The sequence below is a fragment of the Natator depressus genome, chromosome 1, assembly GCF_965152275.1.
Source record: "Natator depressus isolate rNatDep1 chromosome 1, rNatDep2.hap1, whole genome shotgun sequence".
Lineage (NCBI taxonomy): Eukaryota > Metazoa > Chordata > Testudines > Cheloniidae > Natator > Natator depressus.
The window spans coordinates 332956961-332981489 of NC_134234.1; the positions used below are offsets into that span (position 1 = coordinate 332956961).

The following is a 24529-nucleotide window of genomic DNA, read 5'->3' on the forward strand; positions in this document are numbered from 1 at the left end:
TGATGACATCTGACAGGAACACCTTAAAGCCAAGAGAAAAAAGAAAAGGAGTACTTGTGGCACCTTAGAGACTAACCAGTTTATTTGAGCATGAGCTTTCGTGAGCTACAGCTCACTTCATCGGATGCATAGCATATCGTGGAAACTGCAGAAGACATTATATACACACAGAGACCATGAAACAAAACTTCCTCCCACCCCACTGTCCTGCTGGTAACAGCTTATCTAAAGTGATCATCAAGGAGGGCCATTTCCAGCATAAATCCAGGTTTTCTCACCCTTCCCCCCCCCCCCCACAGACACACATACAAACTCACTCTCCTGCTGGTAATAGCCCATCCCTCTTTGAAACCTCTCTTTATAATGCGCATGATAATCAAGGTGGGTCATTTCCAGCACTAATCCAGGTTTTCTCACCACCCCCCCACACACACACACCCCCCTCCAAAAACCACACACACAAACTCACTCTCCTGCTGGCAATAGCTCATCTTACAATGTGCACAGCAATAATCCAAGTTTAACCAGAACGTCTTGGGGGGGGGGGGGGGGGTTGTAGGAAAAAAACAAGGGGAGATAGGCTACCTTGCATAATGACTTAGCCACTCCCAGTCTCTATTCAAGCCCAAATTAATAGTATCCAATTTGCAAATGAATTCCAATTCAGCAGTTTCTTGCTGGAGTCTGGATTTGAAGTTTTTTTGCTTTAAGATAGCGACCCTCATGTCTGTGATTGCGTGACCAGAGATTGAAGTGTTCTCCGACTGGTTTATGAATGTTATAATTCTTAACATCTGATTTGTGTCCATTTATTCTTTTACGTAGAGACTGTCCAGTTTGACCAATGTACATGGCAGAGGGGCATTGCTGGCACATGATGGCATATATCACATTGGTGGATGTGCAGGTGAACGAGCCTCTGATAGTGTGGCTGATGTTGTTAGGCCCTGTGATGGTGTTCCCTGAATAGATATGTGGGCACAGTTGGCAACGGGCTTTGTTGCAAGGATAGGTTCCTGGGTTAGTGGTTCTGTTGTGTGGTGTGTGGTTGCTGGTGAGTATTCGCTTCAGGTTGGGGGGCTGTCTGTAGGCAAGGACTGGCCTTTCTCCCAAGATTTGTGAGAGTGTTGGGTCATCCTTCAGGATAGGTTGTAGATCCTTAATAATGCGTTGGAGGGGTTTTAGTTGGGGGCTGAAGGTGACAGCTAGTGGCGTTCTGTTGTTTTCTTTGTTAGGCCTGTCCTGTAGTAGGTGACTTCTGGGAACTCTTCTGGCTCTATCAATCTGTTTCTTCACTTCCGCAGGTGGGTATTGTAGTTGTAAGAATGCTTGATAGAGATCTTGTAGGTGTTTGTCTCTGTCTGAGGGGTTGGAGCAAATGCGGTTGTATCGCAGAGCTAAGATTCACTAGCATACTTGATTCTTTAGGGCTTTGTGCATGTAACTTAGCTGACAGCAGAGGGAGCTGTGGCCATGGAAGAGCTGCAGATTTTCTCAAATTCCCAGCCAGCTAACCTTTTTTTAAAGATGGAGTTAAGTTTGAGTTAAATTTATCACTTCAGGAACAACCCCTTAAGCGAATGTTACAGGATTCTGTAAAAATCATTTTGGCTGCAAATTCAAAATTACATTTTCACATTCCTTAAAGAGTATGGAAAGACACAGTTAAGATCACCTGTATAACCTAAACTCAGCCTTTCTACTACCTGTGAACCACCAGAGTTAGAAACAATGACAAAATGTTCATTGACTTCAGTGGGAGCTGGATTGGGCCCAGCGTGAGCCTTGAATTGTGTGTGTGCACACAAATGGTATTATAGGATGCAACAATAAACACATTTCATTAAGCTAATTTAGCCTTCATCAGGGATAACACGCAGTTATATCATCTAAACCATACCTGTGCCATGCAAGTATCCATTCTGTGAATCCCACCCTCAGGTGCTTATTTCTCCCCATTCATTGTGCAGGGAGCCAAGGCACCTAACTCAGGCTTTGTGAATCCCAGTGATTTTTCTAGTTGCCCAAAAGTTAGATGGTGCCATGTTTCCTTGTGACTCCCATCTGATGTAGATCATAGGTCATCCAAATAGCAAATGAGACATGATCATTCCCTGTGTACACAATACCAGAATGAAGCCAGTGGGAAAATGCTTTTTGGCAAATAGTGTTGGAGTGCTGCCATGGATTATGCAAAGCAAGTTGTTGAGCTGTTAGTTGGTCTTATGGGAGCCAACCAGAATCATCCCCTGGAAAAAGGCCTCTCCCTCATCTCCCTGGTACAGTCCCCTTCACCCCCTAGCAATTTGTCCCAATTTCTGTTCCCTTCAGTGCCTGAAGACCCAGCTCCCTGCACCTCTGTATTCTCCCCTCCTCATTGCCTCAGCACCAGCATGGGGAAGCACTGAGAATACAGCATAGAGCAGTGGTTCTCAAACTTTTGTACTGGTGACCCCTTTCACAAAGCAAGCCTCTGAGGGTGACCACCCCCCCCTTATAAATTAAAAACAGTTTACATATTTAATACCATTATAAATGCTGGAGGCAAAGCGGGGTTGGGGTGGAGGTTGACAGCTTGTGACCCCCTGAGGGCTCCCAACCCCCAGTTTGAGAACCCCTGGCATAGACAGCCTCCCTCCTTTCAGCCCCAGTTCTTGGACCTACAGTAGCTGGGAGCAGCAATTGCAGGGTTGGTCCCGCTCAGCTTCTGCAGCTGTGGACTGGAGCACGCCCAGTCATGCTGTGGAGATGGTGTATGCACAATCCAGTCCGCACATCTCAGCGGTGGGGGGATGAAGCACACTTAGTCACTGAAGCAGTGACTCACTCCCAGGTGAGTGCCCCCTGGGCTGGGCTATAAGGTCATATTTTCTCTCTTTCTCTTTCTAACCCCCATCCCCAATGACTGATTAAGCATTGTATACAAAGTGAAGAAGCTTCAATAGGCAAGACTGAGAGACCCCATAGCTCAGTGGTTAGGGCACTCTTGTGGGAGATGAGAAACTTCAGTTCAAGTCCCTGCTCCACATCAGAGGAGGAATGTGTACCATGACTGCTCACTGCGGGGACTGCTATAACCAGCAGGCTATTGGGCGTAAGGGGGAGAACCACCTCCTCCAGCTGTGTTTTGTGCAGGAGCTGATCCATTAGACATGTTTCAAGGCCACCTAGGTGAGACAGCTGGGGGAATGCCTACTATGTGACCCCCCCCCCCCAGGAGTTAGGCACTGAACTACAGGATTTAAGAGGCTGAGTGCATCCCCATTGGCAGAAATTTAGGCATCTGCAGGACCTTACTGGTGGAAACTTAGATGCTGGAGGATTTTTAGGTACCTATAGGGTTAGGCAGCAGCCTTGAAGCTGTCAGTGTCCACGTGGTGGTGTCAGGTGCCTAAATATCTTTGAGGATCCAGCCCTTCGTGCCTCAGTTCCTTTATGTAAAATGGGGATAATAGCACATCCCCCCAGGGGCGATGTGGGGATAGGTCTTTTAAAGATAGTGAGGTGCTCGTATAAGTACCTCAGATAGGCAATAGGTAGTAAAGGTGTGAGAGCACAGCCGCAGGGGGGGAGTCGCCATTCAGAAAGAGCTGCTGCTGTCTCCACTGCTCTTACCTGGGAGTGTCATGCTTGTAAATGACATCCGAGTCCAGTGCAGGTTGACTAGGGCCTGGTCTACATTACCAAGTTTTGCCAGCATAGCTGTGTCAACTAGGAGTGTGCGGGGAAAAAAATCACAGGCCCTCGGCTCGCTTAGGTGGTTCCCTGCTCATCTGGCTGGCTTCTGAGGGTCCCTTTCTCAGGGTATGTCTACATTGCAATTAAGCATCTGTAGCTGACCTGTGTCAACTGACTCGGGCTTATGGGGCTCGGGCTACTGGGTTGTAAAACTGCAGTGTAGACGTTCAGGCTTTGGCTGGAGCCTGAGCTCCAGCAACCCGCAAAGGGGGAAGGTCCCAGAGTCCAGGCTCTAAACATCTATGCTGCAATTTTGCAGCCCTGCAGCCTGAGTCCTGCAAACCTGAGCCAGCTGACAGGCCTGCCGTAAGTGTTTAACTGCAGTGTAGACGTACCCTCAAGCGCCTAACTCTCCATGTGCATTGTATTACTCCTGGGGGAAATCTGGCACAAATTTTAAAATTCTGCAAATTTTATTTGTCAAAATAACAATATAAACCTGCCCGTTTCAATTATTTTGGTAACTTATTTCAAAATACCTGTCAACAAATATGTACAATACAGACAAAAAAAAGATTCAGGAAATGTTTTTTGACAAATAGATTCCTTACTAGGCATATTAATGCATATATTTGAGTAATAATTTACTTAACCTACAACGTTTACAGAAATGTGTTTCCTGGAATCCCCAGAAGCAGTGCGAAGGCTTGGAGGTGTCAGGAGGAGCTGAGGGAAAGGGAAGTAATTGCTGGGAAAGAGCCTGGGAGTGAACCTGGAGGACTGCTGGACATGGATAGGAGAGGTACAGAACAAGGGTTGTTTTTTCGGGAGGGGGATTGTTAGGGAGGTGGGGGAACCTCCCCTATGCAGACCCTGGCTGACCCCTAACCTCTCCCATTCAGTCAGGCATATCTGCCCCCTCCCCATGTGTCCCTGCACCCCCTACCCCTGTCCTCATCCATCCCTGCACCACCTCATTCCCATGTGTTCCTGCACCCCACTCAGCTACCCTCTTCCTCATTCCCTTGTGCCCCTGCACTACCCTTTGTGGGGACTGACCAGTATAGATTTAATTTGTTTTGTTTGATTATGTTTATGTATAAATGAAGATAATGTATGTAGATTATGAAGTAGCCTTGTTATTCAGTAGAGATTAAACTGCTATTAATTATTAGTTATTATTATAAAATATTATAAAGTTGGTGCTTAAGAATTCAATTTGTTCCTTTTGTTCTTTTCAGGCTTGATTGTGGGGCGGCTGACCCTGTGAAATCCTTGCTGGAAATCCTCAGTGACTGAATTCTGGCTCTCCATGAACTTTTCTCTAGGAATTGTGTTGAAGTGCCAGGAGAGGAGAGGTAAAACAAACTCTAGTCCAGCAGTTCTTAACCAGGGGTCTGAGACCCCCTGGGGGGCCGTGAGCTGGTTTCAGGCATCCGAGGGGTCTTGTGGCTGAAGTGCGGGGCCTCAAGCCCTACCACCCCCATGGGTCTGAAACCGGAGCAGAGCTGCGGGGAGCTCTGAGCCTGGATGCCCCCTGTGCCCTGAGTCCTGGTGCCCCCCACCAGGCTGAAGCCCCGAGCCCAGGCACCCCTGTGGGGCTGAAGCTGTGAGCGGAGCCATGGGTCTGAAGCCCTGAGCCTGGTGCCCCTGTAGGGCAGAAGCCTAAAGTCCCCCCTGACCCCGCAGCTGAAGCCCCAGCTCTCCCATGCCTGGTGGGTGAAGTCCAGAGCCCCAACCTCCTCCCCTGCGGCTGAAATCCTGAGCCCTGCAGGGGCTAAAGCCTCGAGTCTCCCCACCCCTGGTGGCAGAAGCCAGGAACCCTGAGCATCCCCTCCGCCACCTCCCGCTGGGCCCTGGAGTTTTTATAGTATGTTTTGGGGGGGACCTCAGAAAGAAAATGTTAGAGAACCCCTGCTGTAGCCCACCTAAAACTTACATGAACACAACAGGGATGGAACCATACTCAACGCAAATGTGTTTAAACGTCCATTTGAAATGAATGGGCATGGAAATAGTTTGTACTGTTTGCCCATCTCTAGTTATATGTGTTCAAAGCGTCTTTGCTGACGGTGACAATTTCTTAACAATTTCACCCCAATCCTAAATGTAACAAACCATTTCTCAGGGCATTAGAGAGAAAACCAGACATTCACGACCTTAGTCACCTCTCACTTAATGTCAGTCTTACAATGGTATAAATCAAATTGACTTCATGAGAGTTGCTCTTGTTTTATATTGGTTCACAAACTCTATAATTAGCTAAATATCTTATTGCTGCAGAATTGGCTAATTTTTCCAAAAATGACTGATCTAGAATCACTAGAACTGCTGCGATGTCTGAGTGTGTGAAAGTTCTGCACTATTCTGTTTTCTTTTGGGCCAGGATCCCCAGTACTGAATAGCAATCCTAACCATCTGCCTATTGGCCTGTTAGATAGCCTCAATCTGACTCAACCACTGAAAGTCAGACTCTACCAGGGACTAACAATTTTTCTCTAAAATGATTTTATCATTTGACTTGAGACGAAAGAGAAAAGTGGTTTAATGAGCAAGTTCCCTCTCCCATCACTAAAGAAATATAGAGAAAGCCATTGGGAAACAACTGGGGACTGGTATCATTGGCCTGTGAGTGGATTTTGGGATGTATAAGTAGGGGCATAGCGAGCAGATCGAGGGACGTGATCGTTCCCCTCTATTCGACACTGGTGAGGCCTCATCTGGAGTACTGTGTCCAGTTTTGGGCCCCACACTACAAGAAGGATGTGGATAAATTGGAGAGAGTCCAGCGAAGGGCAACAAAAATGATTAGGGGTCTAGAGCACATGACTTATGAAGAGAGGCTGAGGGAGCTGGGATTGTTTAGTCTGCAGAAGAGAAGAATGAGGGGGGATTTGATAGCTGCTTTCAACTACCTGAAAGGGGGTTCCAAAGAGGATGGCTCTAGACTGTTCTCAATGGTAGCAGATGACAGAACGAGGAGTAATGGTCTCAAGTTGCAATGGGGAAGGTTTAGATTGGATATTAGGAAAAACTTTTTCACTAAGAGGGTGGTGAAACACTGGAATGCGTTACCTAGGGAGGTGGTAGAATCTCCTTCCTTAGAGGTTTTTAAGGTCAGGCTTGACAAAGCCCTGGCTGGGATGATTTAACTGGGAATTGGTCCTGCTTCAAGCAGGGGGTTGGACTAGATGACCTTCTGGGGTCCCTTCCAACCCTGATATTCTATGATTCTATGATCACGTACAGGAACTCATCTGTAACAATAAAATCATAATAAATAGATAAATAGCAGTTTGGGTAAAAATGCCTTTCTTGAGGTCCTTGTTTGGTAGACCTCGGAGCTGATGTTTACTAACTAGCTGCGTCTGAGGCTCACAGCTAAGTGGCAGATCCTATGTATTGCTTGGAATACATCCAGGGATGAGGATAATGTTCTGTGAAGGAGACTTTGTCCACAAGGTATTGAGAGCTCACAAGTGGAAAAAATAAGATTCTGTATGAACATGTTCTTGAACTGCATTGGTTCAAAATTTCCAGTCCACCATCTCCAAGCTGTAGGCAACCTCCCTCAGGTGAGTTCACAGAACGCTGCTATTGCTTGGGGGACTACCTCTCCCCCCACCCCACCCCCCCGGGCAATACTGCCAGAGTTACAATTGGAAGAGGCACTCAGACTAGATTCCCCTGAATTAAAAAGAGGGGGGGGCAGGTCATGGAGCATTCTCTGTGAGGGGCTCTTCACTCTGGAACATGCTTCCCTCTACTCCACTGATCCAAAAAAGCCTGGTTCTACTGCCCTAGTCCAGCAGTTCTCCACCAGGGGTCTGAGGCCCTTGTTATGATTAACGGGATCATGAAACGATCGATTTCATGATTCTAAGGAAAGGAAGCAGCAAGAGCAGCATAATAAAAACAATGGACTTCAAAACAAAAGCAGACTTTCACAAACTCGGAGAACTGGTTAGGTAAGGTCCCATGGGAAGAAAATGTAAGGGAAAAAGGAGTTCAGGAGAGCTGTCAGTTTCTCCAAGAGACACTGTTAAAGGCACAACTGCAAACAATCCCAATGCAAAGGAAAGGAACAGACCAATATGGCTCCATCAGGAGCTCTTTAATGACCTGAAAATCAAAAAGGAATGCCACAGAGAGTGAAAACATGGACAGATTGCTAAGGAGGTGTGCAAAAGAGTAGCACAAGTATATAGGAACGACATTAGAAAGGCTCAGTACCGGGTTTACAATGGCACCAGTGGTGCCATGGTGCCGGGCCCACACTAGTAAGGGACTCATAATCCTTCCCCTTACTAAAGTCGAGCAACTGTAGCTAGCTGGCTGAGGTGGGGGACTTAGGGAGGATGGTCTGGGTGCATTTTTCGCTCGGCATCGCATTGCAAACACTCCAGTCCTCCTTCCCTTCCCATCCCTGGAGCAAAGAAGCAGAGGTGGCTGCTGGAGGGGGAGAGAGCACCAGAGACTGAGTGGCAAACACAGCCGCTCCCCTCGATCCCCAGGACAATGGTGCTGGACCTGGAGAACGGTAGGTTGGAAGCTGAGGGGGGTGAGATTGTGCCAGCGAGCTCACACGGCTCCTGTCCTCTCACTTGTCTGGGGCCGGATAGGCAGAGCCAGCTGCAGGAGGAGACAGTTGCTGTGTGCATGTGGAGCAGGGGCAAGTGCACGTCACGGTTGTTAGTGTACAAATCAGAGCAGGCTGGCGTGTGTGTGTGTGTATGGAGCGGTGTCTTAAGGGAGGCCTTGGATGACTGTTACTAAACTCGATAGGATTTGTCGGATATTTACTTCCCCAGCTCTTATTTAATAAGAACAGATTTCTTCCCATTCACATTGTTTGCTCTCATTAGCAAATGGGATTTTCTGTTCACTAGATCTTTCTGTCCTGGATTAGATTTCCTGCCTCTTTGAATCCATTAGTTTCTGTATTTTCTGTTCTCCCAGCATGTCCACTGTCTGTCATCTCCTGTTATGTATTTACCCTCTTGCCTATTTCACCCTCACACACACCCTCTCCTCTCCAACTCCATCCCCCCTTTATGGCTCTAAATCTGCTGTTAATGACTAAGAGCTCACAGCTTTGCTAAACTGCTTCACAAAGGGCGTCTTCTTGGCTTATTGTGGAAAAGGATTTACTTTTTAAATGAGGCTGGAAACAAAAGGGGGTCTGTGTATGTAGAAATGAGAGAGCTGACTGCATGCAAGTTTAGATAAACCATTGCTTATTGTCAAGACTTACTAGAATTTCATTTGGACTCAGTTGGGAGCAGGAAGGGAGGCAGTGTTTTAGGCAAGATTGAAAGACTATGGCCTTGTCTACACTACCAAGTTTTGTTGCCAAAACTGCCGTTTGTCGACCCAAACAGTGAGTGCATACACACTGCAAGGTGACTTTTGTTGGGGAGAATGCCCGGTTTTGGCGACAAAATACATCGACCCTCACGAAGGATTTACGTCTTTTCCCTCCATATTGTTGTCGAAAAAGTGCAAGTGTAGACACCATGCTTCATTTCATCGCTTTAATTGACCTCCAGGAGATGTCCTACCATGCCCATCCTGTCCGCTCTGGTCAGCAGTTTGAACTCCACTGCCCTGCAGCCAAGTAAACAACTCCCCGTTAGAAGCCCCAGGAATTTTTAAAATTCCATTTCCTGTTTGCTTGGCATGGAGAGGTCTCAACACATCTTCCCAGGTGAGCATGGTAGGTTATTGCACCAAGCGCTCTCCCGCATGGACCATTGCAGAGCTGTTAGATCTGCTCAGTACATGGGGAGAGGAGGCTGTGCAGTCCCTGCTGCATTTGAGCCACAGGAATTGGGATATCTGTGGGCAGATATCTCGAGGCTTGTGCGAAAAGGGCTATGATTGGGATACGCAGCAGTGCAGAATGAAGATAAAGGAGCTGAGGCAAGTGAACCATAAGGCAAGGGAGGCAAACCACCACTCAGGTGCTTCACCTAAGACCTACCGGTTTTATAAGGAGCTGGATGCTATCCTTGGTGGCAACCCCACCTCCATTGCCAAGAGCCACATGGATACTTCGGAGGCCACGGAAAGAGGAGTGAACCCAGAGGATGAAGTTATTGATGAAGAGGTGGAGTTAGATCATAGAATCATAGAATATCAGGGTTGGAAGGGATCTCAGGAGGTCATCTAGTCCAACCCCCTGCTCAAAGCAGGACTGATCCCCAATTTTTGCCCCAGATCCCTAAATGGCCCCCTCAAGGATTGGAAGCAACGCTTACATTGATCCATAAGCATTCAGGAGGTGTCAGTGACTCAGAAACAGGTAATGCCCTTTTTTGACAGAGTACCCACTCCTCCATCCCTTTTGCCTATTCAATCCTTCCTAAATAGCTTATAACAAGTGATTTTAACATTCCAGTCATGCCAATCTTCCCACCACAGCTCAGTAATACCAACTAAGTCCAGTTTATGCTCATAAACAAACAATTCCAATTTCTCTTGTTTATTATCCAGGCTCCCAGCATTAGTGTATAGACAGGTGAATGCAGGCCTGGTGGTGAAAAAACTCTGCCAAAGAGGGCAAGGTAGAATGGCTCAGGTTGACTTGGAACCCCTCACTCTGCCTAGGGGGCCTGGAGCTGGCCAGAGCAGCCCAGAAATTGGAGCAATCCAGCCAAGAACTTAAAGTTGCTCCTGCTTGGTGAAATCCTTGGGAGTGAATCTGCCATGTGGCACAGCTGCCCCTACAGGCTCAGGGGTACAGTCACCTCACCTCAACCAAGGCCAGCAGGGCAATATAACTAGATGTAGTTCCACAGAGTTTTTAATTGGTTGGTAAACTTTGTTGGGTTCTTCAGGAGCTTTTAGTCAAAAAATGTTATGTCAATGTCAGTCATTATCATTATCACTAACTTTCAGAGCCCTGGCAAAATGCCATCAAAGGCCTTGCGGGGTTACCTTTGCCATGATGATAGTGGAAACAGAGTCTGAATGAATTCTCTGCTGACATCTAGTGATGAGCTGTGGAAGAGGACTTCAGGAGCTGACCTTGTTTGCATGGGCACACCCACCCTGCCTAGGTGCTCAGCACGATGGGATTGCTTGCCCAAATGATCTATTTTGGCCAGTTTTGGATCCCCAGTCTCCTTGTTATTGGGGCAGGAGTAATAAGGGGTTGTTATCCTTGTTGTGTGAATCTAGGGTAGCAGAACTATACCTGGCATAGCCTGATGGAGGGACTCACCCTCAACTAAAATGGCACTCACTAGGTAGGGGAGGGGACATGGGCCCCAAACCTGGGGGATAGGGGTTGGCAGGCACTTATATTTTTTTGTGGTGTGGGCCCTGTTTAAGGGTTGTAGATACACAGTGGAGAGAAAAAGGTCAAATAGTAATAACAGAGCTAATTTAGACTCAACTGAGAGTCTTGTTATACACTACAGAGCTGAAATCACTGATATCTAGGTCTAAGTATTAGACCTGCTTTGGGACAGTGTGTCTGATGCAAGAGGCTGCCCAGTGTGCACCAGCAGTCAGGCTCCCCAACTAACAGCTGAAATCAATGAGAGCTGTGTAAGTAGTAGCCTCTTAAGACATCTTGGTGAGCAGCGTGGCTGAAGGACAGACTTGGCAAGTGGCCAGCAGGGTGGCTGGTGGAGAGGGTCAGAGCAGAGCCCCGTAGGGAGTGAGTGCCTGAGCAGTGGAATGAGTAAGGTGCCTCCTTACCCTCCACCCCAGGGTGCGAGGTGAACTCTGCAGATGCACCTCTGAATTCTGGGTCTGCACTGACCCAGGACAGCAACTGTAAGTGGGGTACAGAGAAGGGACAGGCACATTAAAGGGATTTTGGGGTTCCTGGACTTCAGAACCTGAGGGGAAAAGGACACTGCCCAACTTACTTGGAGGTGGGTCTTTTGCTCATGGTTTATGTTTATGAACCCTAGTTGTGGTGTTTTCCCAAATTAATGCCAAGTTACTTCCCTCCTTTTAGTAAAAGTTTTTTTTTACACTCAGACTCTGTGCTTGCGAGAGGGGAAGTATTGCCTCTTAAAGGTGCCCAGGGGGTGGTGTGTAATTGTCCCAGGTCACTGAAGCTCGAGCTGGTTTTGTGTTGTATTGTTGAAAAGGAGCCCCTAGGTACTGAACCCCGCCCTTGTTGCTGCCAACTCTGATGGGCAGAAGGGTTACAACGGAATACGATTGTTTATCAGTTCTTAGTAGATAATGAGCCCAAACCACAAAGTTTGGAGCTGAATTTCCCAATAGCTTGAACTGTTCAGATCACAGGCTTTGGTTCAGGCCATTATAGGCCCACTGGCTTCCAGATCAAACTATCCAAGGGCTAGGGATGTTCAGATAGGGAGTTTGGATACAGTCCCATTTCCGGTTGTCAGTAAAATTACAAGGCCAAATTCTCTCAGTTATGCCATAACCAGTCCATTGGCTTCAGTGCAATGGCACCAGTGTTAAGAGGTTAGGCCATACCATTTATTTACTGATTACATATTAAATACATGTAAATAAATACGGAGTTGAAAACAGACTGTCCCCAATAGACAGTTGTATATTTCACCTGATAGAATCTGAACTGCTAAAGACAGCTCACTTGTAATGAAAGAGGCTATGCACACTTTTCCCCCATTGGTGCTTTTTTAATGAGAAGCTTTGCCAAGCAACAAAACAAAAGGTTCCTGCAATCAGTTTACTTCCACAAACAGCAGATTAAGAACCAGTTCTAAGCTTAGGGATACAAAGTAACTTGCATTCTAACAGCAGGTTTTTGAGGGCGAGTAACAGATGCAAAACCTGCTGTGACTGGATAGATTATTTCAATACAACAGAAAATGATAGTGGGGTAAAAAACTATGCAACAGCCGATTGAAAAGGAAATTTGTTTTTCTTCTCCAAAAATATTACAGATAGTTACTCATTTTTGACCCGGAGCAGTTAACTAAAGTTTGGGGCCGTGCAGATTGATTCCATTAGGAGGATAAATTGATGATGAAGTCATCTGTCTTTGATACAACCCTGTTGATTTTTAGAGTGTACAAAGTCCTCTTTCCCTGAACACAGGAGGGATTAAATAGAAAATAGTTACTTTGCTTACAGCATCAAGCCTTCTTGCTCACAGCTCCAAGCCTCTTCCAGGCAGCACTCTGCCCAAAAGCTCTGTCATTTAGCATTTTCTGAAGGTCATGCTACTAATGTTTCTGTTGCTACATCTGGTACTTCCTTCTCTGTCCCTTCTACTGTTTCTCTCACCAAACAATAATCAGCGAAACCCCACTGCTCACATGTGCCTTCAGTTTAGGTGGTGACAACGTGCCTCTGTTTGGGATGGAGAATGCTACCCAGCTACATAAAGGAGCGTCTTACAACAATCTGAAATGTAGGGCAGCAGGTACAACACTGCTGTAATGGATTGGGTTTGAAAGTGGGGCATGTAAAACAGACTCCTAAGGAGCTGACACATATAATTTAACTAACCTGCCGAGTGTGCTGTAGCAGTAAAGAAAGCAAATAGGGTGCATAGGTGCATGCATAAAGGGGGAAGAAAGTCATATGGAATATCTTAGTGATATGATATATAACTAATATTAAACTCCCTCATCTGCCATGCAGTGGTGTTTTTGGTTACTGTTATCTGAGTTAAACAAGAGCCAGAGGGATGATATGGTAACGGTTCAAAGAAGGGCAATGAGAATGGTTACTATTAGAATATTGAGAATGGCTGGCCTTTTACAATGCCACACCCATGCACCAACTCCCTTGTCCCAATTTTGTATAAAAAATTAGTCAATGGAAGGGGAACTTGTACTTGGATCTCCCACAGCCCAGTCGAATGCCCTTACCAGAGGACTATGGAGTCCAGCTCATGTTTTCTGTGGCCTAATTTATATTTATGCAAAGTGGAACAGATTCAACAGGCAAGACAGAGAGATCCTGCACCCAAATATCTCATAGCCCCATGCTTAGGGCACTCACCTGAGACCTGGGGTCAAATCCCTACTCCACATGAGGCAGAAGAGGCATTTGACCCCAGGTCTAGCACTTCCTGGGTAAGTACTCTAATCAGTGGGCCAACAGCAGGCACCGTCTCATATGTTTTGAGAAAGGGCTTAGATACCTACCTCCAGCAGAGGGCTCACAGCTGTGAGTCCTGAACAGAGAGAGGCACCCCCAGCAGCCCCGAGTTAGGTGCCTAATTCCCTTTGAGGGATGGGGCATAGACCACACCCCTTGCCTCAGGATTTCCTGTTGGCTAGTTTAGGTGACTGTCAACTCAGCTTGCTGGCTTCTGTGAATCTCACTCTTAGGTGACTAACTCTCCCTGTGCATTGTATAGGGAGCCTGGGTATTTACTCAGGGCTGTGGATGGCACAAGGCGGCAGGAGTTAGGCGTTGCAACATGGGTTTAAGTCCCCTTTGCGGATCTAGCCCAAAGGGACAGCTTTGAACTGCCCTCTCTCTCTTTCTTTCAAAGTGTCAAGCTGCCCATTCACCAATCATCTGTGGACTCTCGGCAACTTTTAACCCATTTTACTCCCAGTCCTGCAAAACTTTAGTAGACAGAACTTCCATGAATTCATTGGCACTACTGGCATGAGTAAAGTGAGCAGGATTTTGTTAGAGGTATGGTATGTAAGCCACTACATATGTTAGGCACAGTATACACCTCATTAATAGGTATTATGTGCATGGTTTTAATATGATATATGTGTGTGTGCTGGGACATTATGTTTACTGGGCACAAGCAAACAATATGCATTTTAATACAGCTAAATGTAATGTATACATCTAGGAACAAAGAATGTAGGCCATACCTACAGAATGGGAGACTCTATTCTGGGAAGCAGTGACCCTGAATGAGATTTGGGGGCTATGGTGGATAATCAGCAGAACAGTAGTTCTTTTGGCCAGTGTCATACTGGGAGCTTATGCAATCCTGGGATGTGTGAACAGGGAAATGTCAAGTAGGAGTTGAGAGGTTATTTTACCTCTGTATAGGCACTGATGCAACTGCTACTGAAATACTGTGTACAGTCCTGGTGCCCACAAGTCCAGACAAATGTTGATTAATTGGAGAGGATTCAGAGAAGAGCCATGAGAATGATTAAAGGATTAGAAAACTTATAATGACAGACTCAAGGAGCTCAATCTATTTGGCTTAACAAAAAGAAGGTTAAAGGGTGGCTTGATTACAGGCTATAAGTACCTAGAGAGGGAACAAATATTTAATTTGAGTTCTTCAATCTAGCAGAGAAAGATATAACACAATCCAATGGCTGGAAGTTGAAGCTAAACAAATTCTGACTAGAAATAAGGCGTGGATCTTTAATTGTGAGTGTATTTAACCATTGGCTTTAATCAAAGGTCATGGAGAAAAATTCTGTGGCTAGATTTAGTGATAGTAATAACGAACCTACATTGGATGAAAGATGCTAGATCAGATAGTTCCTGAAGTCTTTACGAGCTTTATTAAATGACTGAATAAAACTATCTACTGCATCATTGCAGTACTGAGCATGGGGTTTAGAACCCAAACTCTCAAGAAATGCAGAAGTTGAAGCTCCCACAAAAACATTAACTTGCCCACATTGCACATCCTGCGTTAAGTCATGGCATATGTTGAGCAATATACACAGTTATATATTGGTAGGGCAGAAGGAATACACCTGTGCCTAGGGCACAGAATTGGAAGTATGGAGACATGGGTTCTAACTTCTAATCCTATATCTGCCCTAGGCTTCCTGTGTGACCATGGGCAGCCATGAAAGCCAAGAGTGCTGACTGATTTGGGGCGTCAACCTGGAACACCTTGGGCTTGGTTTTCAGAAGTGCTGAGCACCCATAAGTTCAAGGTGGAGTCAATGGAAATAAGGGTGTGTATGGCTAAATTAACATTTCTGAAATGCATTCTGTTCTCCAATTAGAAAGCAGCTATAGAAGTGCAAAATATTACTCTCTCTCAAAGGTACTGTAACATGGGCCATATAAGTATCTGAACACTTCATGATCCTTAACATACTTATCCTGACAACAGCCCATTTCACTGATGCGGAAACTGAGGCACAGGCAGACCAAGTGGCTTGCCCAAGCTCACACAGGAAGTCTGTGGCAGAATAGGGAATAGAACGCAGATCTTCTAAGTCCCAGGCTAAACCCCCCAACCACTGGACCATCCTTCCTATCTAATCAATACAGTATTAAATATGTAATTGAATATAATAAGGGTATTATATTAAACTACATAATTAATAAGAGAAGAGTAGAGAACATTATGGATGTGCAATATGGATGAGTTCATTGTTGCAGAAAGCTGAAATTTATCATTTCCTGCAGAGATGACCCAAGCCTGCAGATATTGGAGAAGGGGCAGAGTGAGGGCACACAGCTTCATCCATGTGAGCATGCTCAGTACAAGCCAAGCCACAAATTTGGGGAGGCAGTTTTTGGTCACAAAAGTGTAACCCTAACACTGCCTTAACAGAGATTTTCACATTTATTTTCTTTTTTTAATTTAAAAAAAGTGAGAAAAAGACTTTAAAATTGAGGAAAAAGTTTGAAAACCCTTGAGGCATCCTAAACTTTTAAGTCCATTAAATTTTTAAAGTAGTACAAGCTTTTAAGTATTTTAAATCCTTTAAATGCATAAGTGCTAAAAGCTCCCTTAAATCCTCGAATTTCAGGAGTGTGAATTAAGGGCCTGGAGGACTGACGCAGACACTAGAGCAGCGGTTCTCAAACTGTGGGCCGGGACCCCAAAATGGGTCACGACCCCCTTTGATTGGGGTTGCCAGGCCTGGCTTAGACTCGGTGGGGCAGTGGGGCTGAAGCCAGAGACCCACTGCCCAGGGCCAAAGCCAAAGCCTGAGGGCTTCAGCCCTGGGTGGTGGGGCTCAGGTTGCAGGCCCCCTGCCTGGGGCTGAAGCTCTTGAGCTTCAGCTTTGGCCCTCCTTCCCAGAGTGGTGGGGCTTGGGCTTTGACTCCCAAGTCAGGGAAATGGGGCATGGGCAGGCTCAGGCTTCAGTCCCCCTTCCTGGAGTCATGAAGTAATTTTTGTTGTCAGAAGTGGGTCACAGTGCAATGAAGTTTGAAAACCCCTGCACTAGATTGTAGATTATGAGGCAGCCGCTGGGTACTACTTCGAAACCAGGGTTAAAAAAATCCTTCTTGGGGTACTGCTGACTCATCCTACCAGAAATGTCTCATTCTTGGTGCTCATGACAATGCATCTGATGAGCAATTTTCCACCTTTGGAATAGGAAATTTGTTGGTGATTACCTGAAAATGTCCTCTCTTCAAGTCATAAGGTCCAAAGAACTCTTACAAGGGTTCTTCAGCCTGCTTGAAGTTTAGGGGCAAAGCCAGACCTGCCAGTCACAGGGAACAGGGGAATGCCCTGCCTTTTGAAGGTCTCTCCAGTTGAAATAACCACCACAACCAAGATAATTCAAATCTACTTTCCTAACTTAAAGGTTGTGTTAGCTATACTTTGAGGAAAAAGTACAGCAGACTTTTCTTACTGCACAGTATAGGAAATTCCCACTAGTGACAACAAACCCAAATTCTTCATTGTCAGTTTTCATCTCTATTCTGAGCGATCTATTTGTCTGCAGCAGTGATTCTCAATCTTTCTAGACTACCATACCCCTTTCAGGAGTCTGATTTGTCTGAGTACCCTAAGATTCACCTCATTTAAAAACTCGAGCTTCGGCTTTCTGCCCTGGGTCCCAGTGAGTCTAACACTCTCCCACAGTTTAAGAACTCCTAATATAGTATATAGAACAGTATAAACATGTCTTTGTATGAAATTTTAGTTTGTACTGACTTTGCCAGTGCTTTTTATGTAGCTTGTTGTAAAACTAGGCAAATATCTAGATGAGTTGATGTACCCCCTGGAAGATCTCTGTGTACCCCCAGGGGTACATGTACCCCTGGTTGAGAACCACTGATCTGCAGGGTGGTCCAGATCTGTGGACATTATTACTCAAAGGAAATTTTCAGATAAACATGGATAAATATTCCTATTCTTCACACAGCTCCAGCACAATAGGATTTTCATAGCATTGTGCCTCCAGTGTGGGAAGCAGGATCATCCTTTAAATGTGGACATTCCAAACGAGGTATGTTTTATTATTGTATGTGTAATGCTTCTGCCAGGTGGAGCCAGCAGCAAGCAGGGCTGGGTTCAATATCTAGGGGTCCTTTTCAACAATACAACACAGAAGCGGCTCGTGCCCCCACCCAGTAACCTGGGAAAATTACACACCACCCCTGGGTGCCTCTGAAGGGGAATACTTCCCCTCTCACAAGCACAGATTCTGACTGTAGAAAAGAAACTTTTAATGAAAGGAGGGAAGTCACCCAACATTAATTAGGGAAAATGCCACAAGCAGGATTCATAATCATAAAACTGTGAGCAGGACACCCACCCCACAGTGCATGGGGCAGCGTCTTCTGCCTCATGTTCTTGAGTTCTACAACCAAAAGTTCCTTTTTTTTGCCCCCCCTCTGCTCCCTCACCATACCTCACTCACAGTGATTGTCCTTTGTAAGTGAGGACCCAGGGTTCAGAGGTGCATCTGTGTGAGTTCACCTACCACCCAGGGAAGAAGGCACCTTGCTTGCTCCGCCACCTGAGCACTTGCTCTGGCTGGCCGCCCCGCCAGCCGCTACTCCTCGGCGCCTGGCTGCCCTGCCAGCCACAATTCCTCTCTGCTGGCTGTGGTTCCTCGCAGCCTGCCTCACCAGCTGCTTGTTGCCTTGCCAGCTACTCGTTAGCCAGCTGTCAGTCAGCTTCTGCTGCCACCTGCCTCTCTGCTGTGATCACTGCACATCAGTCTCTTAGTAATTTTCAGCTCTTTGCAGGCTAGGCAGAAACACTGCCCCATCTCAAGTGATTTCAGCTCTCAGTGATTTTTTTACCTCTTAGCAGGCTGGGCAGAAACACAGTCCCACTTCAACTGATCTCAGCTCTCATTGAGCATTTAAAATAACAAAGAGGCTCCTAATAAAGCCTGTTTAGCTCTTTCTTTGAAAAGTGGGGGGGAATAGGTTAAACCAGTCCAGGAATCCTTAGGGAAAATCCACACCTCCTGCCTGGGACATCTGTTCTCACCCCATCTTACTTTCCTAGGCCTCTGGCATTCGAGCCCCTGGCTTAACTAGGTCCTTTCAGATCAGGGTGATCCCCTTATTTGGGACAGGTTAAGAGCAGTTCTGCTCCCCTTTATTCATACAATAATGACAACAACATTGGTTACAGCATTTTACTACTCCTGCATTCAGTATTAAAGTGATTTGTCATCCAACACCAGCCAAAGTTGGTTACTTTGAGCAACACCACTCCATCTGCTGGATAGCTAAGCAGAGTAGGTGTGTTCTTGTAAATACAGTTTGCTCCTGAAGTCTCTCCCCATCCCAGCTAGCTGGGTGGTGAAATTGCTCGCAGGGCCATGAATGTAGGGCTGGGGCAGGGGTTGGGGTGTGGAAGGGAGGGAGTGCCGGGTATGGGAGGGGGTGTGGTGTGCAGGAAGGGGCTCAGGGCAAGGGGTTGGGGCAGAGGAGGAGTGCGGGGTGTAGGAGGGAGCTCAGGGAAGGGGGTTGGGGTGCAGGCAGGGGGCTCAGGGCAGGGATTTGGGGGGCGGGGTGAAGGAGAGGTTCGGGCTCTGGCCTGGAGTTGCTTACCTGGAGTGGCTCCGGGGGGGCAGCGGCGCACACCGGGGCCAGGGCAGGCTCCCTGCCTGCCTACCCTGGCCCTGGCACTGTGCCAGTCCAGGAAGTGGCCAGCACCACGTCCCTGCCGCCCCTGGGGGAGAGGGAGCAGAGGGCTCCGCACGCTGCCCTTGCCTGTGGCTACCTCCCCCGAAGCTCCCATTGGCCACGGTTCCCCGTTCCCAGCCAATGGGAGCTTCGGTGGAGGTACCCAAGGGCAAGGGCAGCACGCAGAGCCCTCTGCCCCCCTCTTCCCCAGGGGCCGCAGGGACGTGGTGCTGGCTGGTTCCGGGACCGGCGCGGGGCGCACGGTGCCACCAGGGTGGCAATCCCGCAGGCTGGATCCAAAGCCCTGAGGGGCCGGATCTGGCTCGCGGGCCATAGTTTGCCCACCCCCTGCTCTACCCCCTCTAGTGCAAGGGATCCACATGAGCCAGATGGCTGTCAGCTTGGGATATGAGTAGGGATCCGCTGTGGGTAGGGCGTTGTTATGGAGGAGGCAGCATGAGGACAGAGCTGGCCCTGAAGGCCCCTTATCCACTGTCCAGCCTCAGCAGTGTCCATGCTGTGTCTGGTGCCCTCCATTTGTACCCTGCGGGGAAGTGAAAGGGGACGAGGCGCCCGAGCGCCGCAGTTGAGGCATAATTGCTTGTGCGGACTGTAGGGATTTGGGAACTATCTTCCATCTGGTGCTCTGCCCTTCTGCGATTACTCCCCTCCCAGAAATGGGGGAGTGGGAGGTGCTTGCCCCAGAGCCATGTCTTTTCCACTCCTGCTTGGCTTCTTTCCTGCTGGGCGAAAGAGGACAGAGGTGACCCCTCACAGCCTGGGTTGCATCTTACCCAGCAGAGCCAGCATTTTCAATCCTGCCTGCCCCTTTCCTGCCTGGGAAAGGGGGACAGCAGTGACCCCCCAGAGTGGGCCAGGAGGGAAACAGCTCTCTGCCCTTAGAGCCAGCTACGCTTCCCAACAAGAGACACTCACTAAGGGTTGAAGCAGGAGACACAAGCCCTTCCTGGTGCCTCTAGCGTTCCTTGGCCTGAGACTCTCCCTGACGCCTGAAGAGGCCGGAGCTGCTGCAAATGCCCATGTAGGGGAAGCTGACCCTGCGAGCGTGCGGAGAGGAGATGATCTCCTGGAAAGGTAAACGTGGCCCTGGGACATAGCTGGGAATCAGAGGCACATGGTTAGTCGGACTGTTTGTCAAAACACCTGCCCTCGGTACTTCAATTTGTTTGCCAAGTGTTCTTGCCCTCTTCCTTAATTGTGGTCGTGGTTAGGGGAAAGGGTTCCTGTTTAAATAGGGAAGTGCATGAATAGGTTTCCCATTCCCTCTCCTCTCTCTTTGAGTACATGGGCTCCCCACTCCATGGGTTTGTCACAGGTGAAGAGGAAACCTTTGTGGGAGGGTCCTGTTAAAATATTAGTAACACATCACTAACCGTGCGTGGTTGTTTCAGGGGCTCATCTTGCCCCCTGCCCCATGGGAGCAGAGGGTGCCCAGGCAGAGGAAATGGTGTGGCTCTGCTGTGAAAGTGCAGGAGGTTTTTTCGGGAGTCACAACAAGAACACCCCTTCAGTCCCCCATGGGACCTCCCATGCAGTATTCACATGGTGAGGCAGGGGTTACGTGGATTTGCTAGTCCTCCCTCCTGCAGGGTTGGGGTGGGGGTGGGAGCGGCCCATAAAGGTCAGTAGAAGCTAATCAAGCCAGACCATGTGTGAAGGGAGTGAACTACCCCTTTAAGGGACAGGCTAGAGCATGCAGCTGGAACAGCCTGGGGCATAATCAAGGAAGCCTTAGGATGGATGGGCTATTTAAACAGGAACAGAAAGCTGAGTAAGGAAGAAGCCTGAGGGAGCTATTTTCTCTCTCAGGCTTTAAAGGTGAGATCTACAGAAGTATTTAGGGGCCTAAACCCCGGACTTAGGGTTTAAGTGCCGAAGTCCCCCTTCTGCTTCTACTGTGATCCACAAGACTCCCACTGAACCCCTGCTGATCAGCTCATCCCCACTCCCTGCTCGGGTGCCGGGGTCCCCAGCAGCCGAGCCGGGTGGGGAGCGGAAGCCACCTCCTCCCCAGCCAGGCTCTTTCAGGCAGCTGCCGGGCAGGGCTTCAGAGCAGCAACCGGGAGGGGCTGGCATTAAAAGCGTCTCCCTCCTGCTCCCCATCTGGGCTCTTGCCCGCCAGGGAGAGCAGCAGAATGTGCTGGGGGTGGTTCCCCCACTATGGGGAGGCACCAGTTGTATATGGGGCGCCCTCGGGGAGAGGGTGGAACAGGGGTGGAAAGAGGTACAGGGGGGTGGGGCATCGGGGGAAGGGGCCTAGAATGGAGTGGCAGGTTGAGCGCCTATGCTGGAAGCCGGCGCCTATGCTCCTAGGGACGTGTGGGGTGGCACCGGTGACAGCGAAGGCAGCCGGGTGGGCATGTGGAAGCCCTGACCGTGCCGGAAGAGCGCTCCCAGCAGGATAGCCAGCAGCTCGGGGGCCCATTGACAGTTCTGCCCTGGGCCCCAGAATTGCTGTTGGCTGGCCTGCTCTAACCACTGGGCTAAAAGTGTAAGGAGAATGGCCCCACCATCACCTCCCCCTCCTCTGTGTGGAGCGAGACAGGTGCCTAACTCGTTTCCACAAGGAACCCCTTCGGCGCCAAAGCATTGTCTGTTGGTGAATGGGCAGCAGAGATAAGGGTCTATCGTCGACAGAGGGGTGGGGTTTACCACAGAACCCTCCGGTCAGCACCTCCCATTGCTCCCCGCTTTGCAAGCTGGCTGTTGTGGAGCCCATTCTCCAGCGCCATTCTCTCCCCATTCACTGTATAAGGAGCCAAGGTGTGTAACTTGGCCTGGTGGATTGCAGGGTTGTTCCTGGATTTTCTAGGTGCCTAAAAGTTAGGTGGTGTCACACTCAGCTCATCGCAATGCCTAAATCCCTTCATGGATCCCCCCACAAGAGACTAGCCTAAACTGACTCAGCCTTGGTGTTGTAGCCTTTAAATTCGGGAGCGCTAAATCAGGCTCCTGTTGAAAGGTTTATTGTAATTTCCCCTGCTCTGAAGCTTTATGAAACAGGGATGTGCTATTTTGTTAGTATATATTGGCTTCTCCTTGCCCCGGCTGTTATAGCAAACATATTGCTGCCCCACTCAGGGGAAATTAAGGCAGAGCCTATCTGCAACACCACACTGGGTTCCCAAGGGGGTTCATGGGGACAGCCCACACACACCTTTACACAATGGCACAGGGTTCTTTTCCCATGCACATCTGCCTGGGAACCAGCCTTGTCTGGCTAACTTTATGTTCATTAGTATCACTTCTCCTTTTATGAAATAATAAGTTTAATCAAATCTCATGCTTTGGAGTGGGAGGATAGAATTTCCAAACTTTGCACGCCTCCACTGTCGGCTCTTTTCATCTTCTTCAGGTATTGGCCACTACTGGAATCAGGATGCTAGGCTCTGTGTGATCCACTGTGGTAAATCCTGCTGTGTGCTATTGTGTTTCCGCCAGCACGTCCCGATGGAATAATTCTATGTGATTAATTGTTTAGGTGGCTAATGAGCACATCATTTTAACAGAGGAAACACGAAGTTGATATTTGTCTTTTATTTTTTTATGGTGGGTAATTCATCATTAATAAAAGCAGACGGGATCCAGGATCCAGACAGGTCTGGTGACTTACCCATTTCACATACTGTACATATGAAGTGTGACACCCAATTTGTGCCAAAATGTCAAGGCCTGCAGGGAATTCAGAATACAAACCATGCATTCATTGAATTCTCAGGCTATGAAGCCAAGTGCAGAGCTCTAGCATTCCCATTATTTATTTTTAAACCCTCATGTATATTCCTTTACCTGACTACTGCCAACACAATTTTTCTGATCCTTGGAATGTTCAGTCCAGCATGTGAATCATCACTGAAAGAGAGAGATCACCCCCTTTTCTATGTAAAACACCCTTTTCCCTTCACTCGGGTTGTTTCTGTGCTCCCTTCTGATATAGCGGGCAATGTGAACTGATGCAACCAACTAAATTTCTATCTTTCTTGACTTTAAATCATGTTGCAGTTTTCCCCTCTACCTTCCTAGAATTAATTTTCTTGAATTTACAATTTCCCTCGAATACACACACATTTATATACTGATATGGCGGAAAGTATAGATATTTGTTACTAGAGGGCTCTTTCATCTAGCAGACAAAGTATGACAAGATCCAATGTCTGGAAGCCGAAGCTAGACAAATTCAACCTGGAAATAAGGTGTACATATGTAAAAGTGAGGGTACTTAGCCGATGGAATAAGCCGACAAGTGATGTGATTCTCCACCGCTTGAAGTCTGTAAGTCAAGACTGGATGTCGTCTTAAGAGCTACGCTGAAGCTCAGCCTAAAGTTGTTGGACTTGATGCAGAAATCACTGGGTGACATTCTATGGCTTGTGCTATGCAAGAGGTGATTGTAATGGTTCCTACTGGCCTTAAAATCTGTTAGTCTTATTTCCAGAATGTCATTTTCTGAAAGCCATTTCCACAGATGAGTGTCCTGCAATATGATAATATAAGAAGCTTAAAAGTAGCCCTAGGCAATATTCAGATTCTTTTGGAGTTCTTCAAGAAGTCTGGCAATTCCATCCAAACATCAACCTAGCTGTTACACTATGCATCCAATGAAGTGAGCTGTAGCTCACGAAAGCTCATGCTCAAATAAATTGGTTAGTCTCTAAGGTGCCACAAGTACTCCTTTTCTTTTTACTAAAACTTTGGTTACCTGAGCCACAGTTGTCCAAAAATTCCTCTTATTTAAAATGAGGTCATGTCTCTTGACCTGCATCACACCCCTTAGGTAGCCAAACTCCTCCCAACCATATCCAAATTATTTTTATATTCCACATGCTGTTAAGATAAACACGGTTTGATTGTGCTGCTGTTACATATCCCCAGCTCTGGGCACATACTTAATGGCTTTCCAGAAGATCAGAGGGATATAATTCCAGATACTTATGTAACATACCCCAGTTTTAAGGCCCCTTTATGCTGCCAGCACTATGTGAAGGGGCCTTAGTGCAGCTGAGAATTCAGGCCCTAATGTTTATGTCCTCAGTGACACCCGTGCAGCCACATTGCCTTCACTGGCACTCGCACAGGTGTAAAT

At 47.5% G+C, this 24529-nt stretch overlaps 1 protein-coding gene across 2 annotated transcripts in view; it reads left to right on the top strand.

Moving 5' to 3' along the window:
• Positions 1–4414: 4414 nt before the first annotated feature.
• The window catches only part of UCMA (upper zone of growth plate and cartilage matrix associated), a 33794-nt gene continuing 13679 nt past the window's right edge, over positions 4415–24529 (top strand). Inside the window, exons 1-2 of one of the 2 annotated variants that reach the window (XM_074952778.1) lie at positions 4415–4480; positions 4920–5036. The gene's annotated coding sequence lies outside the window, so the exon portion shown is untranslated. Of the gene's footprint in view, positions 4481–4919; positions 5037–17702; positions 17787–24529 lie in introns of those variants that run through there. The other variant, XM_074952770.1, reaches the window with a different exon arrangement.